The sequence below is a fragment of the Panulirus ornatus genome, chromosome 30 (genome assembly GCF_036320965.1).
Source record: "Panulirus ornatus isolate Po-2019 chromosome 30, ASM3632096v1, whole genome shotgun sequence".
Classification (NCBI taxonomy): domain Eukaryota; kingdom Metazoa; phylum Arthropoda; class Malacostraca; order Decapoda; family Palinuridae; genus Panulirus; species Panulirus ornatus.
Genome location: NC_092253.1, coordinates 930,001 through 955,000, shown reverse-complemented (window position 1 = coordinate 955,000; position 25,000 = coordinate 930,001).

Here is a 25,000-nt window from a genome sequence, read left to right as displayed (position 1 = left end):
GGGAGATGGACAGCGTTACCACAAGGATGAAACCATCGTACAACTTTACTGTGTTCGTTGCTTCCTGCTTGCGACAGATCATTCAACAACACACCTAAAACAAACGATATCAGAAAACTTTTGTTTGTAACTGTAAAAATAATCAAAAAAATATTACAGCTGTTCCAAGCTTCCCGACACATTCATTTTAAACAAACTTTTCGTAGCTGACAAGAGGAAAGTCTGCCGCTGACGTTACAATAGGGCAAGTCTACTGTAAAGCTAATTTCATGATGAGGGTTTGTTCATGAAGTTACACTGGGATCTTTTATACGAAAGATATACAGAAAAGTAAGAAGAATAAACGTTGTGGAAAGGTTCGATTATTATATAAACAAAGATTAAGATAAGATAATGATTAAGTAAAAGTAAACAGGTTCACGTAAGATAATGGTTAGTGGGATGATGGCACAGTGAAGCCTTGCTCGTCCAGTGGTTGCCCTGCCAAACCTTCAACAGTGCCATGTGTGCGCAGTGAAACACTTGCGCTGTTCTCTTAGTATTCTTACATATTTTCTCTCACTGTCTTGTGATCTCTTGCCTTTACAAACGCAACATATTTCGATTTACATCTTTTCTCTTTCGTATTCTGTTTTTTCTGTCTGTCTCTTCATATCTCATGGTCTCTCATTCTCTCTCCTTGTGTTGTTCTCTCTCTCCCATTCACTCCGTTTTTGATTCTCCTTCTGTTGTTTCTTCTATTTCTCTTTATTTCTTTGCTCGCCGTACGTGATGTATGTTGGATTGTAAGTTGATTTCCGATTCCTTTTTGCTATGTATGAAGAGAGATGTAAGGTGGTAATGAGCGCACTCTTCATCAATAACACCTATAGATCTACTCATGATCGTCATCAGCACAACCTTTCCTTCCTTAACCTCTCTCGGACATTGTGATGTTCTGTGACGCTGTGACGTTCTGTGATGCTGTGATGTTCTGTGACGCTGTGACGTTCTGTGTTGCTGTGATGTTCTGTGATGCTGTGATGTTCTGTGATGCTGTGATGTTCTGTGATGCTGTGATGTTCGCCTGATATTTTCTTACAGTTCTTCTGCTTTAGGACAATTTGACACGACGTGATCAATAACTGCTTCATTTATGAAAACAGTTGTCCCTCGCTATCTCTGTCCCCCCCTCCTCTCTCTCTCTCTCTCTCTCTCTCTCTCTCTCTCTCTCTCTCTCTCTCAAGCGTTATGGTATGGACACTTGTGTGTGCAATGTGTTTTTTTATGTGTGTTTATATGTTTTGTGCATGTGATATGTTTCTTTGTGTGTGTATGTGTGTGTATTTTGTGTGTGGATTTGCTTGCATATGATTTTCGTGCATGTAAGTAAATGAGTAGGTGAGTGTTTGTGTGTATTGGTAAGTTGATCTTCACAATATAAACTAAATGTTTATTTTCTGTACTAGTTATGAGCTTCACTTTCTATACAGAATCGCCTCTTTTCTCTCCCACCTCAGCCTCCCCACTGCTCTCATCTCCAGCTATGAACCTCCTCAGGAAATCCACACGTCGTGGGCACCAGTATATCTGGGTCGCTGTGGGTGGGCTCTGGTAAAATGTGAGCTGGGAGAAACAATCTTACATCCCATGTGGCTTGTCCTACGGTTCCGCACGTTGCTCCAGTGGACGATAGACGGTGCTGGGGGTCTCGTGTGTGTGTGTGTGTGTGTGTGTGTGTGTGGTGGGGGAGGATAAGGAAGATGTTGGGGAACCTGGGTGAAGAAGACTATGGGCAGAGAAAGAGTTGGGGGAAGACTGATATAATTACATACCAGTGAGGTAAAGTTTCTTAAGTTAGTCTTGAAGTTCTTACATAATCAAGGAAAGAGGGACTAATAATTCATGGCTGTTTTATTCGCAATGATGGTAATTCCTCGAGAAAGAGTAAGAAAGGTAGACTAAGACTGATCTTATCCTAAAGAGGGAATATAACAGGCTCAATTTGATTTTCAAGAGAAGACGCGGTACAGAGGAAACATTACTGTGCGAACTGGAACATCAGTCAGCGGTGCTCCTGCCGGCCAGGCGGTTCATAACTGTATGGGAATATCTACAACACACGAGTGTCTTCGTCGTCGTCTGTGTCGTCCTCCAGCCTCCTCTCACTGTAATTCTGACCGACAACATCGACCGACCTCGGAGTAACAACCAACGTTCACTCCATCGTCTTGAACACTTCGAAATTGACAATACTAAAAGATAGTCCAGCTCGTCCGCTTGATTACCTTTGTGGTTCAGCCATTGCTTAAGAAAAAGTCTCAGATGACAGAGGTTACAGTATGAAATATTCATCATTTCCATAACCAACGTCGTCTGATAACATCCGAGGAAATGCCTACATAAGACCGTGAGGAAAGCTGCACATAAACCGTCGTCTTCACCTTCCTTGTCCACCAACCCTCCCAATCAACCACCATCTCTGAACCACTCCACTATAAACTGAATAACAAATTTCGTTGCTCTCTCTCTCTCTCTCTCTCTCTCTCTCTCTCTCTCTCTCTCTCTCTCTCTCTCTCTCTCTCTCTCTCGTTCTACCTGGCATCCTGTAAACGGCCAGGATATAATAATGAGTTTACATATCCACCGAGGGAACCCAGGTGGCGCTGGCAATCCTATATACGAGAAGTTAAGGGCTTATCCTGGATATTGGATCCTGCGCTTCGACTGCATGTTGATTAACTGAGGAAGAGGTCTACAGGATGCTTGGAAGTGGTTTTAGATAGTGTGTGGAGCGTGCTTGGAGTTCGGTTTGGAGGGTGCTTGGAGGTAATCTCTAGCTATTTGGAAAATGTTTCCTGGATGTTTGGAGGTTATGAGGGAGTAAAACAGGGAAAGAGACACAGATATACGAGAAAAGCGGATGTATCTCGTAGGTACAACGACCTTGAGACTGGAAACATCACACACACACACACACACACACACACACACACACACACACACACACACACACACACACACAAACACACACACCAAACTCAGCCAAGTTTCCATTTATCTACCAACCCGAGGTAGAATGAACACCTGGGTTGAGTGTAAGCCGACTATCACACCCAGGAATCGAACACATGCGTGTCTGGCCCCGGACCGGAGTGTGTGTGTGTGTGTGTGTGTGTGTGTGTGTGTGTGTGTGTGTGTGTGTGTGTGTGTGAACTGATTACATGACTTTTTAATGAAGTATTTGCACCGAGATATGATCATTCATGAACATACATATACATTTATGTTTGCTCCAAAATTCTTGAAATGCTGAACGAAAGATATATCTTAAAGAAACATCTGCTTTAAAATCAAGGGACCAGGAACTACACCACACCCTCACCTCCAGCGAATAACTCTAGCTAATAAGATTTAGCCTGAGGGTAGGGCACACAAGACCAAGTTAGTCTTCCATCGGCCCAGCAGTTAGTGTTTAGTGAAGAGGATATCAGGGAGAAAACAATCCTGTTACAAGTAGCCACAGACCCGCCACACTCCTGAGTGTCGCTGGGGAAGCTACGGAGTCATTTTCTTGTTGATCTGTCCTGTGATTTCTGTTCCGGTTTCCTGCCAATCATAGATCTGTCTGGTCAATAGACAGACTTATCTATTCATGCGGTCAAGTCACACAATTGTTGATGGACTAGAATGAACATATTCAGCAGTACTGAGGTATTGCGTCCTAAAAGTCAGTCTAATTGGTAAAAAATAATCTTCACTAGTCACAAAAAAGAAAACAGAAATCTATTCTTGGTATCAGTGGCGACGGTACCTGACGACGGCAGGTAAGAAAGAAAAGAAAATACCCCAAGGTCGAGGGTGTTCGTTAGCGCTGCTACAGGAGTTATGGATCGTCCTCACGCTTAAAAAAGGTTTTGAAAAATTTTCGAGAAAAAATGATGACCTGGAGGACCTTCCGCTCGACCGCAGGACAAAGGAGAAGCCAGAAACCGCTACTCAAAGGACATCCGTCCGCTCTAAGGAAATCTCCGGGGGCAGCTTCCTTACACAAATGACCCCATCCATCCTGACCATTTGTTAAGTCTGGGGAGAGGCAGATCAGGTCACTACAGGAAGAAGGGGAAAGGAGAACAGTGGTGAAGGAGAAAGTGAGGAGAGAAGGAGAGGAAGAAGGGGTTTTGTGGTGGGTGGGGGATGGAAACCTGACTTAAGAAGGATTAATTTCTGTTGACTATAGAGGAAGAAAAGCTTCATCATATACTTCATGTAAGATGTGTACAAAGTTCACGAGGTCTTACATCTGGTGATTCATCGAGTGTACTTACGAGTGTCTACCAGGAGGTACTGCGGGAGAGTGTACTTACTGACGCCTATGACGAGATTTTTACCAAAAGACAGGGCTGACGCGTAGCGCTCTCCACAGGAAATAAAATGAGGAAGAACGAGTCATGTGAGTCAAGTGTTGTCAAGTGTTATATATGAAATGGAGAAATTGTTACCTTCTGGACTGAAACCAGGAGTCCACGTGCGGGTGAGGCAGATGAAATAACATATACCTTAGCCAAAGGAGTGATACTTGCCAACCACTGAAGTTCTGGAGAGAGAGAGAGAGAGAGAGAGAGAGAGAGAGAGAGAGAGAGAGAGAGAGAGAGAGAGAGAGAGAGAGAGAGAGAGAGAGAGAGAGAGAGAGAAGTAATCAAACTTATCTGGTGTATCTCGTGGTTCATTAATAATAACCTCTTCACAACATACCACTATAGTCCAGTACTACAACAAATAACCTGCATCACACAGGTTGAATTTCCACTTGACAGATTCATAAAAACACGTATGCAACATTTTCATTTGCCATTAAAGTATTCGAACCAAAAACTCCCGAAGGATAAAGCTAAGCGGTGTTGAGCAGTTTTGCTCTGCTGTGTGAATTATGTATATTCAGGTTGATGTGGTAAAGAAGGTTAAATGAGGGAGTTGAGGTAGGCTTAAAACAAAGATATTTCAGAAAAGAAAGTGTTTTTCATGATTCGTTTATGTTTTCATGTCTCTCTCTGTGTAAACATTTGTTGACCTCTGTAACACTTTAATAAGTCTCTGTCAAGATGACATATGCGAGTATTGCTATCAGAGGAGAGGCAAGGTAGTACTGCCACCAACACCTTCCCATAATGTAAGAAATGTTCTCTATAGAGAACTTTTCTAGATGTGTAGCTTGTTCTTCATGTTCTTCATGATTCCCTTTTAACCCTTAGAATGTAATGATCACGTGCGGTATCATCATGATCACATCATCATCATGATGATCACATGCATCATGATCAAGATCACATGTATCATGATGATGATCACATCATCATCATGATGATCACATGCACCATGATCAAGATCACATGTATCATCATCATGATGATCACATGCATCATGATCAAGATCACATGTATCATCATCATGATGATCACATGCATCATCATCATGCTATAGATTATATTGTTCATATTTAGATAAATGGAATTGTTTGGTAACTGTTTTCAATATTTCTTTTTTAAGCCTCGGGTTTCATACAAACGGGTTTGTTTTGGTTGCATTTGAGTGGTATTTTTCTACGTGTGTGTGTGTGTGTGTGTGTGTGTGTGTGTGTGTGTGTGTGTGTGTGTGTGTGTGTGTGTGTGTGTGTGTGTGTGTGTGCGTGTGTGTGTGTGTGTGTGTGTGTGTGTGTGTGTGTGTGTGTGTGTGTGTGTGTGTGTGTGTGTGTGCGTGTGTGTTAATATACTGATAACTATGGATGCCTCAAAGACGCTAGACTGTAAGTACCAGTACACTAGCAATAACCTGAGGGAAGCTCGTCAGTGTACACAGTGGGACCCTGAGTTTCCAACATCTGTGAATATTAATGAACCACATTCCAAGACGTTCTAACACAGCAGGTTGGGAGAATAGGAAAGGAGGGGGTGTTACATGACCTGGTGGACTTGTGAATATATTTTAGAACCGGTTGGCAGGCCATTCTCAGGAAATAGATACTATTCTAAGAAAATAATTTGCGTTTTACGATATATATGTTATTGCTTCATTTAAATGACAAAGCGGTATTGCACTGTGTAGCTCACTGTGCACAACAACGACATGGAGTGCTTCAAGCCCAGCTAGGACTGGTAAACAAGGTCTGGGCTTTTCCGTTTACAAACTGCAGAGAAATTTTGTTGCTTTCCATTGGCTTTCAGCTTGAGGTTAATTGCCCTGCAGGGTACAACATCATGACTACAATACCGAAGCCCGGAACCAACTTTATCACAGACTGGGGACGCACTGCTGGAATCCAATGTCGAAAACTGCACAAAAGTCCCTTTTCTTCGCCTCTCTCTTGGTTTGGGAGTTTTTGTTGTCTTGTCTAAAATCTTTTATTTCCTCTTGTTGAGAATCTAAGAAGACATGGGATTACTACCCACAAAGAGCAGTAACGATATTAGTAACAGGTATGGAATACTTGCTGATGGTTGAGTTTGTATATGAATCAAGTTGGCTCAACAAACAGCCTTCCTCGTGAAGGCAAGTGATAGAATATTGCAGATGACATGACGGATCTGGTGTACTGCTGAGCAGTGGACACGTGTCATCCTTGAGTCACAGAGGATGAAGATTAATAGTTCCAGACTTGGCAAGTATGGTCTGCTCGGCCACTCTATCACTGAAAACCAAGTGCCATCGATCCGGGTTTCCGAAAGAGGAAGAGGAAGGGAAGAGGATGGAAGGAAGGACGAAGGAAAAATGAGGTAAAACAAGAGGAGTAGGAGTAGTGAGGATGATAGCAGAAAAAAGCGGAAGAAATAGAAGGAAAAATGGCAGTAGGAGGCAGAAAAGGAGAAGGAGATATAGAAAGAAGAGGAGGAAAAGAGAGCTCAAGTTCCACATGTCACAACACACAAGGAGGAGACTTAGTGTTGCCTTTCTATTTTACGTGTTGATGCAGAGTACGAATTCATTCGTCCCATTATCATATATCTCATTTTGTCTGAATCTTCTTTCAATTCGTCTGAAACATCGCTGATTATATCCAATAGATACAGTCCTGTCATTCTGTCTTCATTGAGCTTGGTGAACTCTTACTTTATCACAGTTACAAATATGAAATTATAGATGAATTTGTCTGCTACAGTCATTTCCTTATATTCATTCCACCATCACTCTCAACATATTTCATTATCTTTTATTTTCTGTTGATCTAGGAGTTGTTCACTGAGCTTGTGTGTCCACTTCCCTCACCAGGTTGTCCTTCAGTGCGAACGTTGCTCCACAATAAGTTTCCTTGGAATTCGGAAATACTAACCCGAGTTATTTCCTGTTGTTTGGTTATCATGTATTTGGTTCAAGTTGTTCTGTATTCGATAAAGCATAACCCAGTGTTGCTTACTGACTCATAGCTGATCACGGACATAGTTAGTTGTTCATGTCAACGTTCATTAATTCTGGTTCCATATCTGGATATTATGGTGGTGGTCATCTGCCGTCCACATACCTATTGTTCGTTCTTAGAGTGACGGGGCAGCATTAAGGTAGATACTTTATATATATATATATATATATATATATATATATATTCATGACCATTATACATACATTTCTTGTTTAATGAGCATATCTAATGGCCAGGTCCCACACTGAGTATGCCATTTTTGTCACTCTTGTTGTCGACATCAGACCATGAGTCGATGCCTGTAAAGTCACACATCAGTGACAGTAACAAAGGACAGGAAATATAGATGCCAAGCTAGGAGACATAGGTTCCATGCTCCTTGTACTGGTTGTTAATGCTAGAGTCTTGTACCCTGTTTGTCGTAATTAGGATGATCTTAAATCTCATATTTTAGTGTTTACCTTCACTTGAACAGTATGATCAGAGCTTGAATACCCATATATTGTATACAGCCGTGGGTTTACGTCAAGAATGTATCGCTTTATGTTCATGCTGCTAAATGTTTACCAAAGCCTTAGCCTGGAGAATCTTTAACAATAACCATATTACTAAAGTAACTACACTAATAGATGTATTGGTACTCGGGTTCTGATACTGTGGTTCAACTGAAGGTAAACTTTAAGGTATTATGATCATTGTATTTCTCCAATATCGCAATCAGATTTTCTCTTCCTTGTCTCCTCTGAACAGGTGATAGGGTTATGAATGGTTGGTTATTCTCTATTGGACTTTAGTTCAATGAACGTTGTTAAAAGTTAGGAGCAGAGTGATGCCGAACACTACCGCAATTGTAGTACGTTTTACAAGTTCCATTTAGCTCGTACAAGACGTGTGGCGCCGAGTGTTACTCGACTGGGTCAGGTTTTACGATATCTGGGGAGAATTTCCCTCTGGAAGTTCACTTTGCGTGTATAATAAATCGTTGGAGAATGAGGCAGCGCAGTCACTAGTGGCAATGTGGAATATCTATCTTTCTAGAGAGAGTAAAACATTTTCATCGTGATAATCAAGGGATGATGGTGTACTTGTATAATAGTGTAACTTTCTCACGCTTACTTAAGAATGGATCAATGAGAATAAATGCAAGTCACACTCATTTAACACATGACAGTCGGTGCCTTACTACAGCTGCTGCTGCTGCTTAAGTAGTTTATCATTATAAGTTTCTAGTAATTCTGGATCACTCTTTATTAAGCATGACGTGATCTACAACATAAGAACAATTTATTCCTTCTGGTTCCTACTGAACATGTTTAGTCTCTCAACGTATGCACATCATGAACTCATTTCTTCTACATGAGCGATTTCTTTTGCGCTGAAAATCTTGTAGTTTCGGCAGAAAGTATCTCGAAATGCCTCGCTCATATTAGTGTTCTTTCACTATTCTGTTTGGACGATCGCCGATACTTAAGAACCAGACAACCGCTATTGCTTCTTGCTTCTCCGTCTTCGAAGACACTAAGACTCACTCTTTCCCTGATGCACCACCCGTCAGTCCTGTCCTCCTTCCTATGACCTATTTTCATAAAGTCCGGAAGCACTTGTCCCTCTGGACATGCGCAAGGCGTGTGAGTGGACTGAATAGTATCCTCCTCGGTATTTGAAGAAGTGCGGTTTTGAAACTGGGCTCATGCCTTCTTGTTCGTTTAGTTTCTACCTGAGAGCCAGAACTTTTCCTTCTTGGAAATGAACTGCCTACGTAAAGGAAGGATGGCCGTTCCAACACTCATAACTGTAGTCATATTTCTGACGTCCACTATGTTGGTGGTCTTTAAGCATCTTGACTCTCACAGTCTTAACGCTGATCATCAGTCTGGCTTTAGCATCTCGAAATCCTTTCTCATCTTACTAATTACAGGTCATCCTTTTTGAGATGGTCTGGGAATCCAACGGTTTATCCCCTAGTGTACCGACACTTTAGCAAACACACGCACACACACACACACACACACACACACACACACATATATATATATATATATATATATATATATATATATATATATATATATATATATGATCAATGCAACTTCTTTGTTCTTGATGAAACCAATTCTCTCACAACCTAACCCACCAACGGCACTCAGACCAAAAATTACCCTTTCAGATGGCCAGGAACTCCTCCTAACTCTCAATACCATTTGGGTTTCAACTGGAATTTATCATAGGATTTATTCCTCAGAGTCCAATATCCCCCGCCGGCTCTCGTGGAAATTCCCCCAAACTAATGTGTATGTGAAGTTCGTGAGAGGCGATAACTCCCCGCCAGCCTAGCGATGCTCGTCTGGGTTTCTCTGGACCACAGGTACAGGAAGAGGTCCAGCTCAGCCACTGTGCTGGAGATGTTGGCTCCAAGAGCTGATGATTGAGGGAAAGGGAAGTAAGGATATTCATAGGATAGTGTTACTGCCAGGTGGATAAGTCTAAAGCGGCCATACAGATAAACAGAAAGATAAATGGATAATCAGAGAGAGAGAGAGAGAGAGAGAGAGAGAGAGAGAGAGAGAGAGAGAGAGAGAGAGAGAGAGAGAGAGAGAGATGAGTTAATAAACATCTACATGTTACGGGAATTATCAAAATTCTCTTATGTTCTCCGAAGTTGTTGTCTGTCAGCCAAATAGTCTTACACTCTTCTGTGTAGTGCCTAATTGTGTGGTGCGTGGCAGTGTTGTTATGCGATACTGTGGTAATCTACGCATTCATACATACTGATATATATATATATATATATATATATATATATATATATATATATATATATATATATATATATATATATATATATAGGTGTTAACGGACTCAGTCTGCTTTTGATTACACCGAGATTGGATATTCACCTCCGGCTAAATGTATCATCATCTCTAACAGAAAACATATACAGTCTCGTTCTCGCTATTCCTCTGAGTTCCATGAATAACAAATATTCCTCTGAGCTCAACATGTAAACATACTTTTCAAGAGGTTGGTTCACTCCTTCCTCACACTTCCTTGTCAGATCAACATTCCATGAATCATTCATGCAAACCCAACACGTCTACCACACAGGTCAGATGCCAATCCTCGTTTGTGATATGTAAAGAATTCCCATGAAATTGGAAGCCTGGCTGGAAAATCCCCGAACACGTTCAGGTTTGCTGAAGGTGAGGGAGGAGTGGTGAGCCTACAGCAACCGTACGCCCTAACTTGAGGCAATGTTTTGATGTTGATAATTTAGATGTAAGTTAAAGGAAGGACGCCTGTTGATGGTGTTACCCTGAGTCTTCTCTTGAGCTTCATAACTTAGATGAGTATGAGAGACTGAATCTCTGAGGTGCTAGAGTGAAATCTTAATGATCATGGAGCAAGATGTGATTATACAGGACTGATCAATATTACCGATGAATCGATCATGTTTACGGAACACTTTATATTCCACTGCTTATCACCGAAACATTATGTTGAGACTGACAACAGATTTACGACATGTACGAATATGCAAGAAAACATCGTAATAGCTCATTCGTTCGTTCGTTCGTTCGTTCGTTCGTTCGTGAGAGAGAGAGAGAGAGAGAGAGAGAGAGAGAGAGAGAGAGAGAGAGAGAGAGAGAGAGAGAGAGAGAGAGAGAGAGAGAGAGAGAGAATGCTTACCTAATTCATATGTGAGACGTAGAGTCAGATGCAAATTCTTGCTCTAAGTTTTGTTTAAATCTTCACTATACACTTGGCCCAGGTGTTCTACCTATGCCATCATCTAAACACAATAAACGTTCAAACTTGCTCTACACATATCAACATGACGGACGAGAACATTTGTCTTTGAAACACGTATTTGCTCACTCACACATAACGAAGAAAACATGAGCGCTTTGTAAAAGTTCTATTAACTTGACGGATCCAGCCAGGCATAAATGAACGTCATTTCGATATGTACAAGTCTGTGTTTGAGAGTTGAACATTATAACATCCAATAAACTAGGAAGGGAAAGACTTGTTCAATATATTCCTAAGGACAATGAACACCATCACGACCAACATGCTAGACGAAACTACTGAGTAAAGTTCATTCTTCAGTCTCTCAACCTGGTGTACAGGGCCATTTAATCACAACGTTCATTATCAAATTTTAGACTAATTAAACATTACATTAATCAGTAGGGAGACTCACAAAACATTAGCTAAATGAACAAGTTCTTGGGGGACAAAATAGTGTAAAGGTCTGCTCTCGATGGCTACGCTGACTGCATGGACCCAGGCGAGGAAGTTTGTACACAGCCTCCGTATGTATGTACGTATCTTGATGACGCGTGAGATGACGTGTTATAGTTTGCATGGGATGTACATAGCTACATAATTCAACCGGACGCAATTTTCTTCCCTTTCCTGATGACAGGAACTTCTTGCTCCACGTACACCAGGAGGATAAACAAATCCGGAATTGTAAACGAAACAGAGCCGGTACCGATGACGTCACTCTAACGTGTTGAGGTGCTCGTCCCACAGTCCGGAATCCCGGGACTTGATCCCTCGCTCGTCTCCCGGTGTACACACGTTATAAATGCATTCAGATTCGTTTTATGTGACCATTTATCTTTTATTGATATTCCCTTTCAGGTTGCCTACACCCTATTCATCAGTGCCTCCGTGCCATTCAGGACAAAATTGCCTCAAAGAGCGACGGATTCAGGCAATTTAGCCATATTCATATCAAGCCATTCTTTTTATAATGTTTCGCATCGCTGGGCGCGGGAGAGGCAGGAGGAAGAGGGGATAAATGGTTGATGCCCAGTGTAAAGGGTTTAGTGGAGGCGGTGTTTGTTGGACCCGGTGAAGGGGACGACCTGCCCGTGCACGACAGGCGATGGGCCTGGGTGGTGGCCACGACCTGCCCGTACACGACAGGCGATGGGCCTGGGTGGTGGCCACGACCTGCCCGTACACGACAGGTGTTCGGTCTGGGTAGCAACCACAACATACATGTACATGACAGGAAGTATCATCATGCAGAGGTGGTGGCTACATCTAAATGCAGTCATCGCCTCTATCTTTTCTTTTCATTTTGTTTCACCATGATATTATTTTCCTCCTTTTTGTACTTCCATCTCTGTTTCTCAGAAACTTCCGCACCCTTTTATTTCTCTCTTTCCCCGTCTCTCTCTCTCTCTCTCTATTAAAGAGGAGGAAAGCTCCCTCCCTCTGTTGGTGCTTGACAATAATGGTCTGGCCAGCGGACACCAGCGACAGTGTTCTTCCATCCCTGACGTACAGCAGCGTCAGTTGGGCTCCCTGGCGCTGGCCCTTGACGTCTTCATGTGATGGAGCTGACGCTGGAGTGAGACCACTGCAGGTGTGGCTGACCCTGGTGGCTTAACATTCATGGGAGGAAAGCCACTGTTTTCATTCCCTTGTGACCTGCTGCTCGTGACCAAACCTTGATGATACATTCCAGGTTAATACAGATAGACTGCCATTATCCTCCCTGCATGAAGGACAGTCATGTGCACGCAAGAACACAGTCCTTTTGACGCACACAGCGGTACACACGCCACTAGCTGCCCCTCGACATGACCTTTACGGTATCTTTCTTAGTTTGTTGATGTTCAGCGGTGCAGGGAAACGCGGCCACATAATGAGAAAGATGTGAGGAGAGGGGACCTTTCTTGCTGTGGGAGAGGCAGGTAAAGGACTGTTGTTGTTATCATCACAGCCATGGTGAGGATACGGAGCTGGGGCTGCTGCCGGAGGCTGCAATGTCGTGGGAAGGGCGTAGGCTGCACTGGTGTTTGATGGTTGTTAGGGGGCTGGGGTGGTTGGTACAGAGCTGACATGGAGAAAGTGGAGGCTAATGATGGTTGTGCGGTTAGATAGGACGGTGCCTGGCGTTGGGAACATCCTTGTGTTGGCAGAAGCCTGCTGGAGGGAGAAGGTTAACAGAAGTGAAGGCTGGTATTGGAATGAGGCTTGTGGTGGCAGCAGGCGGTGGTGTTGGTATGGGGCCTTGTGTTAACAGCGCTGACACTGGTGTCTAGTTATGAAGGAAGGAAGAGACAAGGATAGAGTGACAAGACTGGTGCTGTGAGAACGCAAAATGCTGTAAGGTAGGAGACAGTAGGCTGTTGGACGTCACTACAGTTGTGACAAGTAGGAGCAAGAGCCTGTGGAGGCCAGGAAGAGAATGTGGAAGGAGGAGAGAAACAGTTGCTGCTGCTGCTGTTAAACTGGGATGGGAAGCCATGTTGTCGGTAATGATGATTAGCTAAGCTGAAGCCTGTGTTGGCTCCCTGTTACAGCCAGCACTCACTGTGGGCTCATCGCTAACATGTATCATGTTGCACATAAGCTTGCATTCACCTGCCTTCGTTTACAATAACATCCTTCTTACCTAATATTGTTAACGATAACTTCTCACGTCCTTAACAGTGTGTACGATAACATTTCCCATACCTAACACGACGATAAGGACTTCACACGTACCTAACATTGTTAATGACAACAACTGGTCATAAACATCTGTCTGCCTCGCCTCCCAATTTTACGCAAATGTTTTATCATAGGAAAATCAATTTCCCAGGACATCATAATTTTCGGAAATACCATCCAATGAATTATCTCTCCAGCTGGCCTTTGTAACATACGAAAGTAATTTGTCATAGATTTACTTCCGACCATGAGATAACTATCATTGATTCCTGCATTGGTTACATTAATCTCTGACCATCATGGTCAGTCTGTGGTCATATTATTCAGTTGTTGTCGTTGTTGTGAGGAGTAAACATGTCTCTAGGGAAAAATATTTTGAAAATGATTCTTTAAGGTTTTTCTTTCTTCTTTCATGTATCACTTGTTTGTTGCTGGGAGACACATGGTCATGGCGACATAATTTCTCACGCATTGAACTGCTTTGTTTTCGCTCTTCCTCCACCCTTTCCTAACTTCGCTTCTGTTTCATTTCACCCTACTCTCCCAGCCACTCTCCCAGCCACTTTCTTTTTCTTTCTCTCCCGCGACGTAAGACACAGTGCTACCTTGGAAATGTCAAATGACACCCTCCTTGTCTCTAAGTCAGACATATCGAGCGCCATCTTCTCTAGACTTGTTGACAAATTTACAGTTTCTCCGCCTGGGTGGGTCCCATAACGCTTGGCTTACTGTTGCTCGGGGGCTCCAGCCGAGCCCCTGACTGGCTGAGCTGTCCTCGTTACTCCGAGATGGGAGGAAGAGAGGGAGAGAGAGAGAGAGAGAGAGAGAGAGAGAGAGAGAGAGAGAGAGAGAGAGAGAGAGAGAGAGAGAGAGAGAGAGAGATGATTCATTTCCCTAATCAAGGCCTTAGATTACTTGGATGACTTTTAAGTGAGGGAATTTAAGATCAAAGGCCACAGTGTACAGGAATGGGAGGCCTGTGTATTAGTTCGGCGTCTTGTGACGTGGAGGAACCAGAGAGGGTCAGATGGAGACCCTGTAGCAAGCATCATTGAAGTAAGAGGAGACGGAAGTGGAGTTTGTATCGTGACAACAACATACCCACACCCAAAGTAAGCTGAAGGTAAAGCTTTGGTACAGAAAGTTGAAATACGTCTCAGGTCTCATGTTTACCGTTGAAAATAAAACAGATTTCATGTTATGATAGGAAAACTATGACATGGTTAAGGAAAAGAGAAACGAAAGCAAACTTTAGGTCAGAGAAACAGAATTGAAAGTAGGTCAAGATTGAATAGAACTTCAGAAATGGTAAGATAACGTGGGTGTCTGATAAAGTAAATTAGAGGCTAAATGCGAGACAAGACCTCCATCAATAAAGTATAACAGAAATTATGGTAAGTTGAAGATGACCCAATGAGACACACTAAACACTAGGGTAGAGACGGACTTGAAATAATATTACAGAGAGTTCAGAGTGTTTAGTAAAGTAAAATGAAAGTGAATAAAGCTAGAGCTTCGTGGGGCTCAAAGTAAAGACCATGAGGATCCCTACGTTTACAGGCCTGCTGAGCTGACGTAATCAGCAGCAGCAACAGCTGCAGTAGCAACAGCAGCAGGCGGCCCATGTACAGCATGTAGCACACATGTTAGTGGTGGGGTGGAGCCTTCTGATGTATTCATGAACACCAGATACCAGCCAGGCGGGTGCTGGGGACCCCCCCCCCCCCCCAACCCCCCGAGGTAACGGGAAATGCCGTTGAAGAATGATGAGATGAGAGGAGATGTTACGAGACAGTGGGAAATGAAGGGAGATACTTGGGAGACATATGGAATATCTGGCGGTGTTGGGTCTTGAAGAGAAAGATATTAGGAGACTATGAGATATAAAGGTAATTGGATGTGTTGGAAGAGATATTAAGATCTGATGAGAGATGGTAAAAGAAAACTATAGATATGAAATGCTCGAATATAATGAGATAAGATATACTGTGGGAGGAGTTTCTGTGAAATGTGAGATATCAAATAGTGTAAGGAAATGTTGGCGAGACACTGGAAATGATGGAAATGCAATGGTAGAAGCCGAGGGAAGACGAGGAATACAAGGAAATGATAATAGACGATGGGAGGAGGTATTGAGATACACTGAGAGATGGCAAGGCTATTCCCCAGGACTCAACTGTCGTAAGAGGCTGGTTTGCGGAATGTTTGGGTAAAACCTTATTTACAATGGCCGAGTGTGCTGTGTGTGGAAGAGATAACGAAGAAAAGATAGCTAGATACATAAAGAGAGAGAGAGAGAGAGAGAGAGAGAGAGAGAGAGAGAGAGAGAGAGAGAGAGAGAGAGAGAGAGAGAGAGAGAGAGGTATCATATGTAAGATTAAGGAAAAATCTTATCTTCACGAGGAATCATGAGTCGTGAAAAATTGCTTAATCACGCCCAACTTCCGAAAAGTTGGAATTAGGTTTAAGACTGAAGGATCCGGTTTCATCAAACTTTGAATTGAAGCTTATGAAGATAATCTCCTGTAATCACTAGGTAGGCCAGCGGCGTTACAGTCATCAATGCCCAACTTGTCACACTCAAACAGAACTATACAATCGACGTTTTTGAACTATGTGATCGAAGATTTCTAAATCAAAGATAGAACTGTCAATTTCTTTATAAGTATTCGTTATGGTTCGTAAATTCTTCGTCAAATAATATTCTGTAAACATGATGCCACCATGTATGGTTGTCTGTGTGTCTAGACGCAGCAGTTCCCGAGGGATTCATTGGTCAACACGGCTAAAGATCTGGGGAAACTTTTGATACAGTTTACACACGATATACGATACACGTCATTCCGGATGTTTCAGAGAGAGAGAGAGAGAGAGAGAGAGAGAGAGAGAGAGAGAGAGAGAGAGAGAGAGAGAGAGGAGTCTTGCATTTCAAATCTCTTAATCATGTATATAGTCTTATTCATGCATACACACACACACTCCACTTACGCTAGGCACTATGTCCTCGACCATTGCTATGAGCCGTGGTTACTAAAGGGCAACAGTCGTGGTTGTTAGAGGGTAAGAACCATGGTTGTTACAACGTAAGAGCCGTGGTTAGGGGATAGAGAATATCACATATCTGGCGAACATTTTCAGGGAAGGTGGAGGGACGGACGCGGAGTTACGGGAGAACTTGGTGAAAGGGACGGGGGTTGGGGGAGTTGTTGCTGCTGTGGGAAAAGTTATGTGGCGTGGGAATGGGAGTTTATGGATTCGAGGAAGTCTAATGAAAGGCATAGGTCAGCGTTACAGAAAAATACAAGCCTTTCTTTTTTCAAAGACTTGGATGTAGAGCAGAGCGAGTGGAACTGACTGTGTTAAAGTAAAAGATAGGTGACAGAGTGATGGTTAGAATAGCAGAACATGGAGTTAAAAGACTGTAAATGCATGGGAAAGGCCAAGTCATGGAAACTAAAGGTTTAGTGAAGAAGAAGAAAAAGGCAGAAAAACCAGGAGTGAGTCGGAATGAGGGAGTATAAGGGTGAGAGCAAGAGTAACCTTTGAAGGTAACGTGCCAGACAAGATTAAGGTGTGTGCGTGTGTGTGTGTGTGTGTGTGTGTGTGTGTGTTGTGTGTGTGCGTGTGTGTGTGTGTGTTGTGTGTGTGTGTGTGTGTGTGTGTGTGTGTGTGTGTGCACGTGTAAGTCATCATTCGCCTCCTCTGTAGACAGTGAGATAAGAGCTCGTTAGACATGAGAAATCACTGTGTTTGTGTACAACATTATTAAACCAAGCGACTCGTGCCGGGCGAGCTGAAGCCTGGCAGGTATACACAAACACATGTATGAATGTCTTTCCGTTTGTGCTGCTATAAACAGACTAGTCAGATAATCATCTTATCGACCCTTAAGTTTGAATCTCACTATACAGATTTCTCGCTGGACCTTTCTAACTACGTTATCTTTTATATTTTTGGATATCTAGCTGAAATGAAACTAGACTGGACCCTTGAACCTCCGACATTTAACGAGGTTTTCCAAATGGTAGCTTTAGTTTTAGAGGTTTATTGTATGAATATTTCTAGGCTGGCATTGAAATGCTATAGTCCCCCGAAAAAGACTCAGGAAAACGTAAATCTAGTTAAGTGCGTCCACAAACTCTGATTATGCTTCAGACAAGTCTCACTATAATGCCATTTTCTTCATCATATAAAATTTAGTAATGAAACCTTCGAACTTGTTTCAAATATCATCAGTGTCGATAACTATTATTGCCTCATTAAAACGGCCATTTGTCATTGGCTACCTAAGCTAGTGAAGTAAATACTACGTTTTCATTGGCTACCGAACCTGGATCAACCAACACGCTATCATTATCAACAGAACCGAGGAAAACCAACTTATTATCTTAACAACATACATATTTCAACAGGCATCTTCATATGTATAAAATTTCAAGTACTATTCCTAAAGTTCAAAAAATTATACCACGAAATGCAACACATACCTTGTGTTCTCCCCTCCATCGCTCCTCCCTCAGGATATTGCAAATTCGCACTGGAATATTCACCACCAGCGAGTGCTACACATGAAGGAAATAAAACGTCTGGGAACACATGAAAGGTCGCGGAGCACAACACATGAAATACATCCTCTCCTAACACGTGAGATGGTTGTTTTGTACCGATTGATTTGTGGTGGTAAGCCTGGTAAAGTTCACTGTGCACCCATGCTCACCCTGCGAGCGGCAGTGTTTGTACCGACGTCCGGGCAGGGAGGTCAGCCTGCCGCTGTTGGTCAACCCCAAGAAAGAACCACTCCGCTCACACACACACGTCCCGAACGCTTCTAACCGCTTCACTGTGTTCTGAATGACAAAAAGAGCCGAAACGGAACAATCAGACGAGAGCAGTTAGGTCGTTAACGACCAGTAAGCTAGGGAGGCAGTCTGGATGGCTGGCTCTTTTTATTATTTATTTTCAAATTTGCATTCATTCATTTTCTGAACAACTAAGTTAAAAATGTTCATTCTGCTTACGTTTGCATATATTTTTCCTGTGAACTATGAACACTTTCAAGATGATTTTAAAAGTTATATGAAAATTCACTTATTTTGAGCTATGTTTAATTACAATAAAGTATGTATATATTCATACGACTTTCATTTGTGTTACATGAACAGAGTTTTACACTTGTTACCCTGTTTCTTAACCTTTTATATGTGTACTATGTCTTTATTCTGGTATGTGTACACACACACACACACACACACACACACACATACACACATCAGCCTAAGTAAGGTACTCATTTACTGATCAGCCCCAAAGGGAGGATGAACACCTGGGTTTGGTCGACTGCCACGACCAAAATTCGAACCCACGCGTGGCCGACCCTGGGCGAGTCCATGCTGACTCATGGTTAGTAACACTAATCTCTTACACCACGGAGGCCTGTGTGTGTGTGTGTGTGTGTGTGTGTGTGTGTGTGTGTGTTGTTGTTGTTGCTGTAGGATCCTTTAACTAGACTCCCACGGGAATCGGACACTCTCCCTCTACCCCGAGCGACAGTTCCAAAAATATTTTAGAAAAATGTTGAAGTGTTGTTTTTCCTGGCTGGTGATCGGCAGTCGAGGGTTACATGTTCTGTGTTTTCTGGGTTTCGGTGACAGTTTAAGCAAGTTGGGTCTATTGTGAGTTCTGTACTGTCTATATATGTTGTTAATGATGGTTGATAACCAGGTGTGAGGCTTATGCTGTGCCTGTATGTCGGTAGCGATGGGTGGTGGCCAGGTGTGAGGCCTGTGTTGTGTATGTATGGTGGTAGCGATGGCTGGTGGTAAGACGTTCAGTGAGTCTTGGCAACGTGACTGTTTCTCTGGGTACTGTTCATCCTGGGAGAAGTTGTGTTGAAGATTGTGATAAGAAGGGCGACTAATGAGGGTTTGGAGTGCATATGTGCAAGACTATTCATTTGGTGGAATGAGGGATTTGGATTAGGGAAGTACGAGGGTGGGTATGGTTACTGTGTATAGATGGTCGTGGGTGGTTTGTGTGAGGGTTGGCAAGTGTGGGCAGGGTTATGTGCAGCTGCAGAAAATTGTGTAACTGTCACGTCTCAGTGTGTCTGTAATAGTTGGGTCTGGGCGTCTGGTGCTGGTGATCTATGATGGTAGTTTGAATGTATCCAGTGATGGTTCTCTGAGCGTTGGTGTTATTGTGAGGTGGTTTTGTATATGACATGTGTACCAGCCTGGGAAGCATAACGTATTTTTTTTTTTGCAATCAAAACCTCACTGATGCTCACAAGAGGATAAATATCATATGAATCAATAGATTCAAATGGTATCACCGACACCCGAAATACAGATCAAATGAAGAAATACAGTAGATGTGTTATCTGCTATCATAATTCTTATTCATAAAGTTTATAGAACATTTACAGACTATACAGCCTATAACAATGTCTATAAATCAAATTTTCTTCATTTGTCCTAAAAACTTTCAGGAACATGGTGTCGTGTTGGGTGTTGAGATATATTGGGCCGTCGTCAAACACTCATGAAACGATGTAATCAAAAGTCTGACTGTTTATGTAACCTATAAAGCTGTGTCATGTTCCAGAGTTAAGGTTATAAAGCCTTGATGTCGTGATTCATGTGGAGGATTTGCTATTGACAGCTCAATGTGTCAAGTGGAAATGCAAATGCTCCTACTGGGCTGCAAGTCATGGGCTGAGTGGATGCGAGCGACAGTGTGAGTGGGTATAAATTATACAAAGGATGCGAGTTGCAAGATGAATGAGTGTAGGTACAAAGTAAATGGATGCGAGTTACAGGTTAGGTGGATTTTTTCATCTCGAGAAGTTACACATTGAGTCACTTTGAATATTACACAAGAACTAAGTCATTAAACTATTATCATTTGTAGATTTACAGAATTTATCCCGTAATGCATTTGATAAGTTCAAACAGATAATATGATTTTCTTCATAGAGATTTTGAATTACATAATCATACTGTCATCCTCCACTGCTGGCAAGTGGTCTCGTAATAACATGACTGGTCATCGAGCCAAAATAATTAGTACAACTATTTGACATATGTTTGCTGTTGTCTCTCTTGTACAGACCATGAGAATGGAAACGTGATGCCTCTTGACACGATGGACGGAGGCTATTGCAGCCGTCAGGTCAGTAGTTGACGTTAACACCGCTGCAGAAGGCTGAACGCAGACACAACAGCCTCAAGTACAGTTCATGGTTTTACACAACTGATGTTGCCTGTTCGTTCTGCCGCACTAAATGGCCACATTAAGCATATCTCGCTTGTTTATCGACTTGTATATCCTTCTGGTAAATCCTCACTTATATATCCACAAACTCACTACCAGCAGCTGTAAGCAGAAGGAGGACAACGGCAGTAGGTTGGGGAGCAGGTGGGTGACAGCCTCACTCCAGCCAGTAGAGCGGCGCCAGGCACAGAGGTCGTCCCCAAGAGGCTATTACCTACCAATGGCTCCACTCTCCCGCCGCTTTGAAGTGGCTCAGCAGCCCATCTAAGACGCCAGTTTACATACAGTTCACTTGCTGAGAAGGTGTGAGGAAGGAGGTGAGACAAGGAGTCACAGGGGGAAGGGTAGCAGGCAGGGAGGTAGACAAGGAGGGGAGTTGGTGGAGGATAGACAACAATGCGGCTCAAGAAGATGGGAGAAGGAAGGAAGTGAGTGAAAAAGAAGAGAAATCCTTCGTTGTCATGGATCTAGGCCTTCCTGCTAGATGCCTCGGGCTTACATATAACATAAAGTAGATAAAGGTTAAGTCTTACAGAAAGATATTTGTGACATGCAAAATTCAGATAGGTTGTGCGAAAGAATAATCAAAGATTTTATGATAGAAGAAGAATGTGTGAATCCACTGAGTGGAAGCAGGCAATCATGCTTAATTTGAAAACAAGAAAAAATGTATTTCGTCGCCATGAATAAGGAACGTTCGGTAAGAGTATATAGAAGAAAAGTGAAAATGCAGTTACAATTTTTGTGATCGATTAGGATCTGATGATTCTCTGGTAAGACTGACACAAACATAACTGTAAACAGTAAGTTGCAACGTAAAATGCATGCAAGTTATTTGAACGCACGATACATATAATGCATGAACACATTCTTAATGTTCAGGATTAATTTCTAAATCGCATTTTTTCCCTAATTTTTTTTCTTGTAGCTGGATCACACGACAGAATGATGAATCTTTCTTACAGCAAAGCAGCGGATAATCCAATGACATGATTTAGTTCCAGTCAGAATCATTGAAAAAAGATCCATGTTTAGCAGGGACCTACCATACAGTAAATCATGAGAAACAACTCTTCAGTTCACAATACTGGCGTTAAGTGAGAAATGAGAGACAAAGTTGGAAAGGCCTGCTGGTGAGGGAGGCGGAACAAACCGGCGCTACACAGCATTGGGTTACCCGGAACAGGGACGAGGATTTCTCGCACTGTGGCTCCTTCACGAGAGCTAAAGATCCAATTTACTGGCCTGGTGGTGGTGTTTGCCGGTCACTGAGACGACGCCTGCTATTGGTCCAGATGACCACTAGTCAGAAAGACCTCAGTAATTCTGCCACACACACACACATATATATATATATATATATATATATATATATATATATGTATATATATATATATATATATATATATATATATATCATACAAATTTCCAACAGCCAGGATCGAACCCGAGACCCCTGTACAACAGGCGGGAGCGGTACCACTAGGCCATGATCGCCCCCTTCAGTTGCACAGGGGTCGCCAGGTTCGATCTTGGCTGTTGGAGGTTTGTATGTTCTATGAAGGTGTGCGTTCATATGCACTTTGTTCGCATATATATATATATATATATATATATATATATATATATATATATATATATATATATATATATATATATATATATATATATATATATATATATCACTCTCTCTCTCTCTCTCTCTCTCTCTCTCTCTCTCTCTCTCTCTCTCTCTCTCTCTCTCTCTCTCTCTTGGCCGCCATTTCTCACGTTAGCGAAGTAGCGCCAGTAACAGACCAAGAATGGCCACATTCGCTTACATCGATTCTCTAGCTGTCATGTTTGATAGATCGCAAACAAAGCTGCTTGCCCATAACCAGGCTCCACAGACCTTTCCATGGTTTACCTCAGATGCTTCACATCCCCTGCTCAGTCCATTGACTGCACGTCGACGCTTGTATACCAGTTCGTTCGAATTCGTTATGTCACCTTTCACCCTCCTAAATGTTCAAGCCCCAATCGCTCAAAATCTTTTAAAGTCCATCCTTCCATCTCCAAATGTGGTTTCCCGTTCTCCTTGTCCCCTCTACATATATCCTCTTTGTCAACCTTTCCTCACTCATTCTCTCCATATGTCCAAACTATATCAATACACCCTCTTCAGCTCTGTCACCTACACTCTTTTCATTACCACAATTCTGCCATTGTAATGACTCAACCTGTCAAATAACGAACCATCTCGAAAGTGGTCATTACTGTATTGTTTCGTCTTGTGGTTTGATGTTCTGTGGCCCAGTGTTCTGACGTGTGCCTCCTTACTGCCCTCTGGTTGGCTGTTTTTATCTACATGATATTTTGATCTAGATGAATGACTGACGTCTAGAACATCCTTGGTGTAACGTGCAGTAGTGATGGAAATAACTCTTGATTACGGGATTATCTATGACCACAAGTATGAAACATAAAGAAGCAAACACAAGGTAGCATTTTACTGCTTCACATAAGCAGGGAAAAGACCCGAGGCAGACGGCAAATCGGGGCGAAACGAGCAAGGCCGAATGGCCTTTAAGGTGGAATGATTCTGGGACAAATGGTAATAAGAACAGAACGACCTGAGACCGGTGAGAGAGAGAGAGATAGAGAGAGAGAGAGAGAGAGAGAGAGAGAGAGAGAGAGAGAGAGAGAGAGAGAGAGAGAGAGAGAGAGAGAGAGAGAGAGAGGCAGTGGTGGTATTGGTATCTGGGTGGCAGCCATGCTGGTGTAACATGGAGAATCCAATTTCAGCGTCTGTTGGCGTGGCGCGTGTCCAACCAGGACAACCAATGACTGGCCTGGTATTTGTATTGGATGGGGGATAAGAGACGAGCGTAGACGGGGTACCTGAAGGGAGGGTGCTGGGCCCATCACCGGACGTGGTGTCGCATGATGCGGTGTGTGCGCTGCGTACTGTGTGTACGTGCACGTGAAGAAGTCGACAAATGAGACATATCTTTCCTCACATGTTTACATATTGACATAATGTCATGCTGAAGATTTTTTTGTGGAATATAATGTTACACTGAGCCTTTGCGAATGGTTCATACTTTATAACAGCATTCATCAGTACTAAATCAATTTCTGATTATTGACCAGAGTTACAGTTAACTAACTGAGATAAGATAGATTTAGATTCCTAATATACATACATACATGCTTAAGATCATGTCACTGGATGGAAAAAAATATGGAGTTTCGCGTATGCTCCTCACGCAAGTCAGATTCCATCTTTTCACCTTCTCGCGTTTATCACATGTAATGATCAACTTGCATGATATCTACGGTGAGTCCATTACTATGTTGCCATGGTTGGTGGTGATCCTCTCCAACACTCGCCACACGATAGCTTGGGTGGTGGCACCGTACGACTGGATTCTCTCTGCATCTTTATACCATCCAATGTATGTTGTGGCTCCCTAATCAAACGGGGAATCCAATTACTTTTGTGTTTATAGCCTCAACAGTTCGTTACGGGAGAGAATTAAGCCATCAGGCGCCAGGAACTTCGGCTGTATTGATCAGTGTGAAGTGCAGTCCGGTTTAGTCCGCTTTTGGCTCTTGTAGAAGACCACCACAGCCATTACTGCGGGCCACTCTGTGTAAGCCTCTGGATTCAATGCAGCACGGGACGCTCTTAGAATACAGTAACGATAAACTCCAGGTGAGTGTATTCACTACTGATGTAGGCCCCTGTGGCCTGTGTTATCATTCGAGGATACCAAACAATGTGATTGTCATTGTCGAGAACCAATACATTCTCCATGGTTGTCGTGAGGAGAAATATGGTGTTCCTGACACTTCTAAAAAACACTGAAATTGTTTCCATACATATCAGAGTGTGTAGTG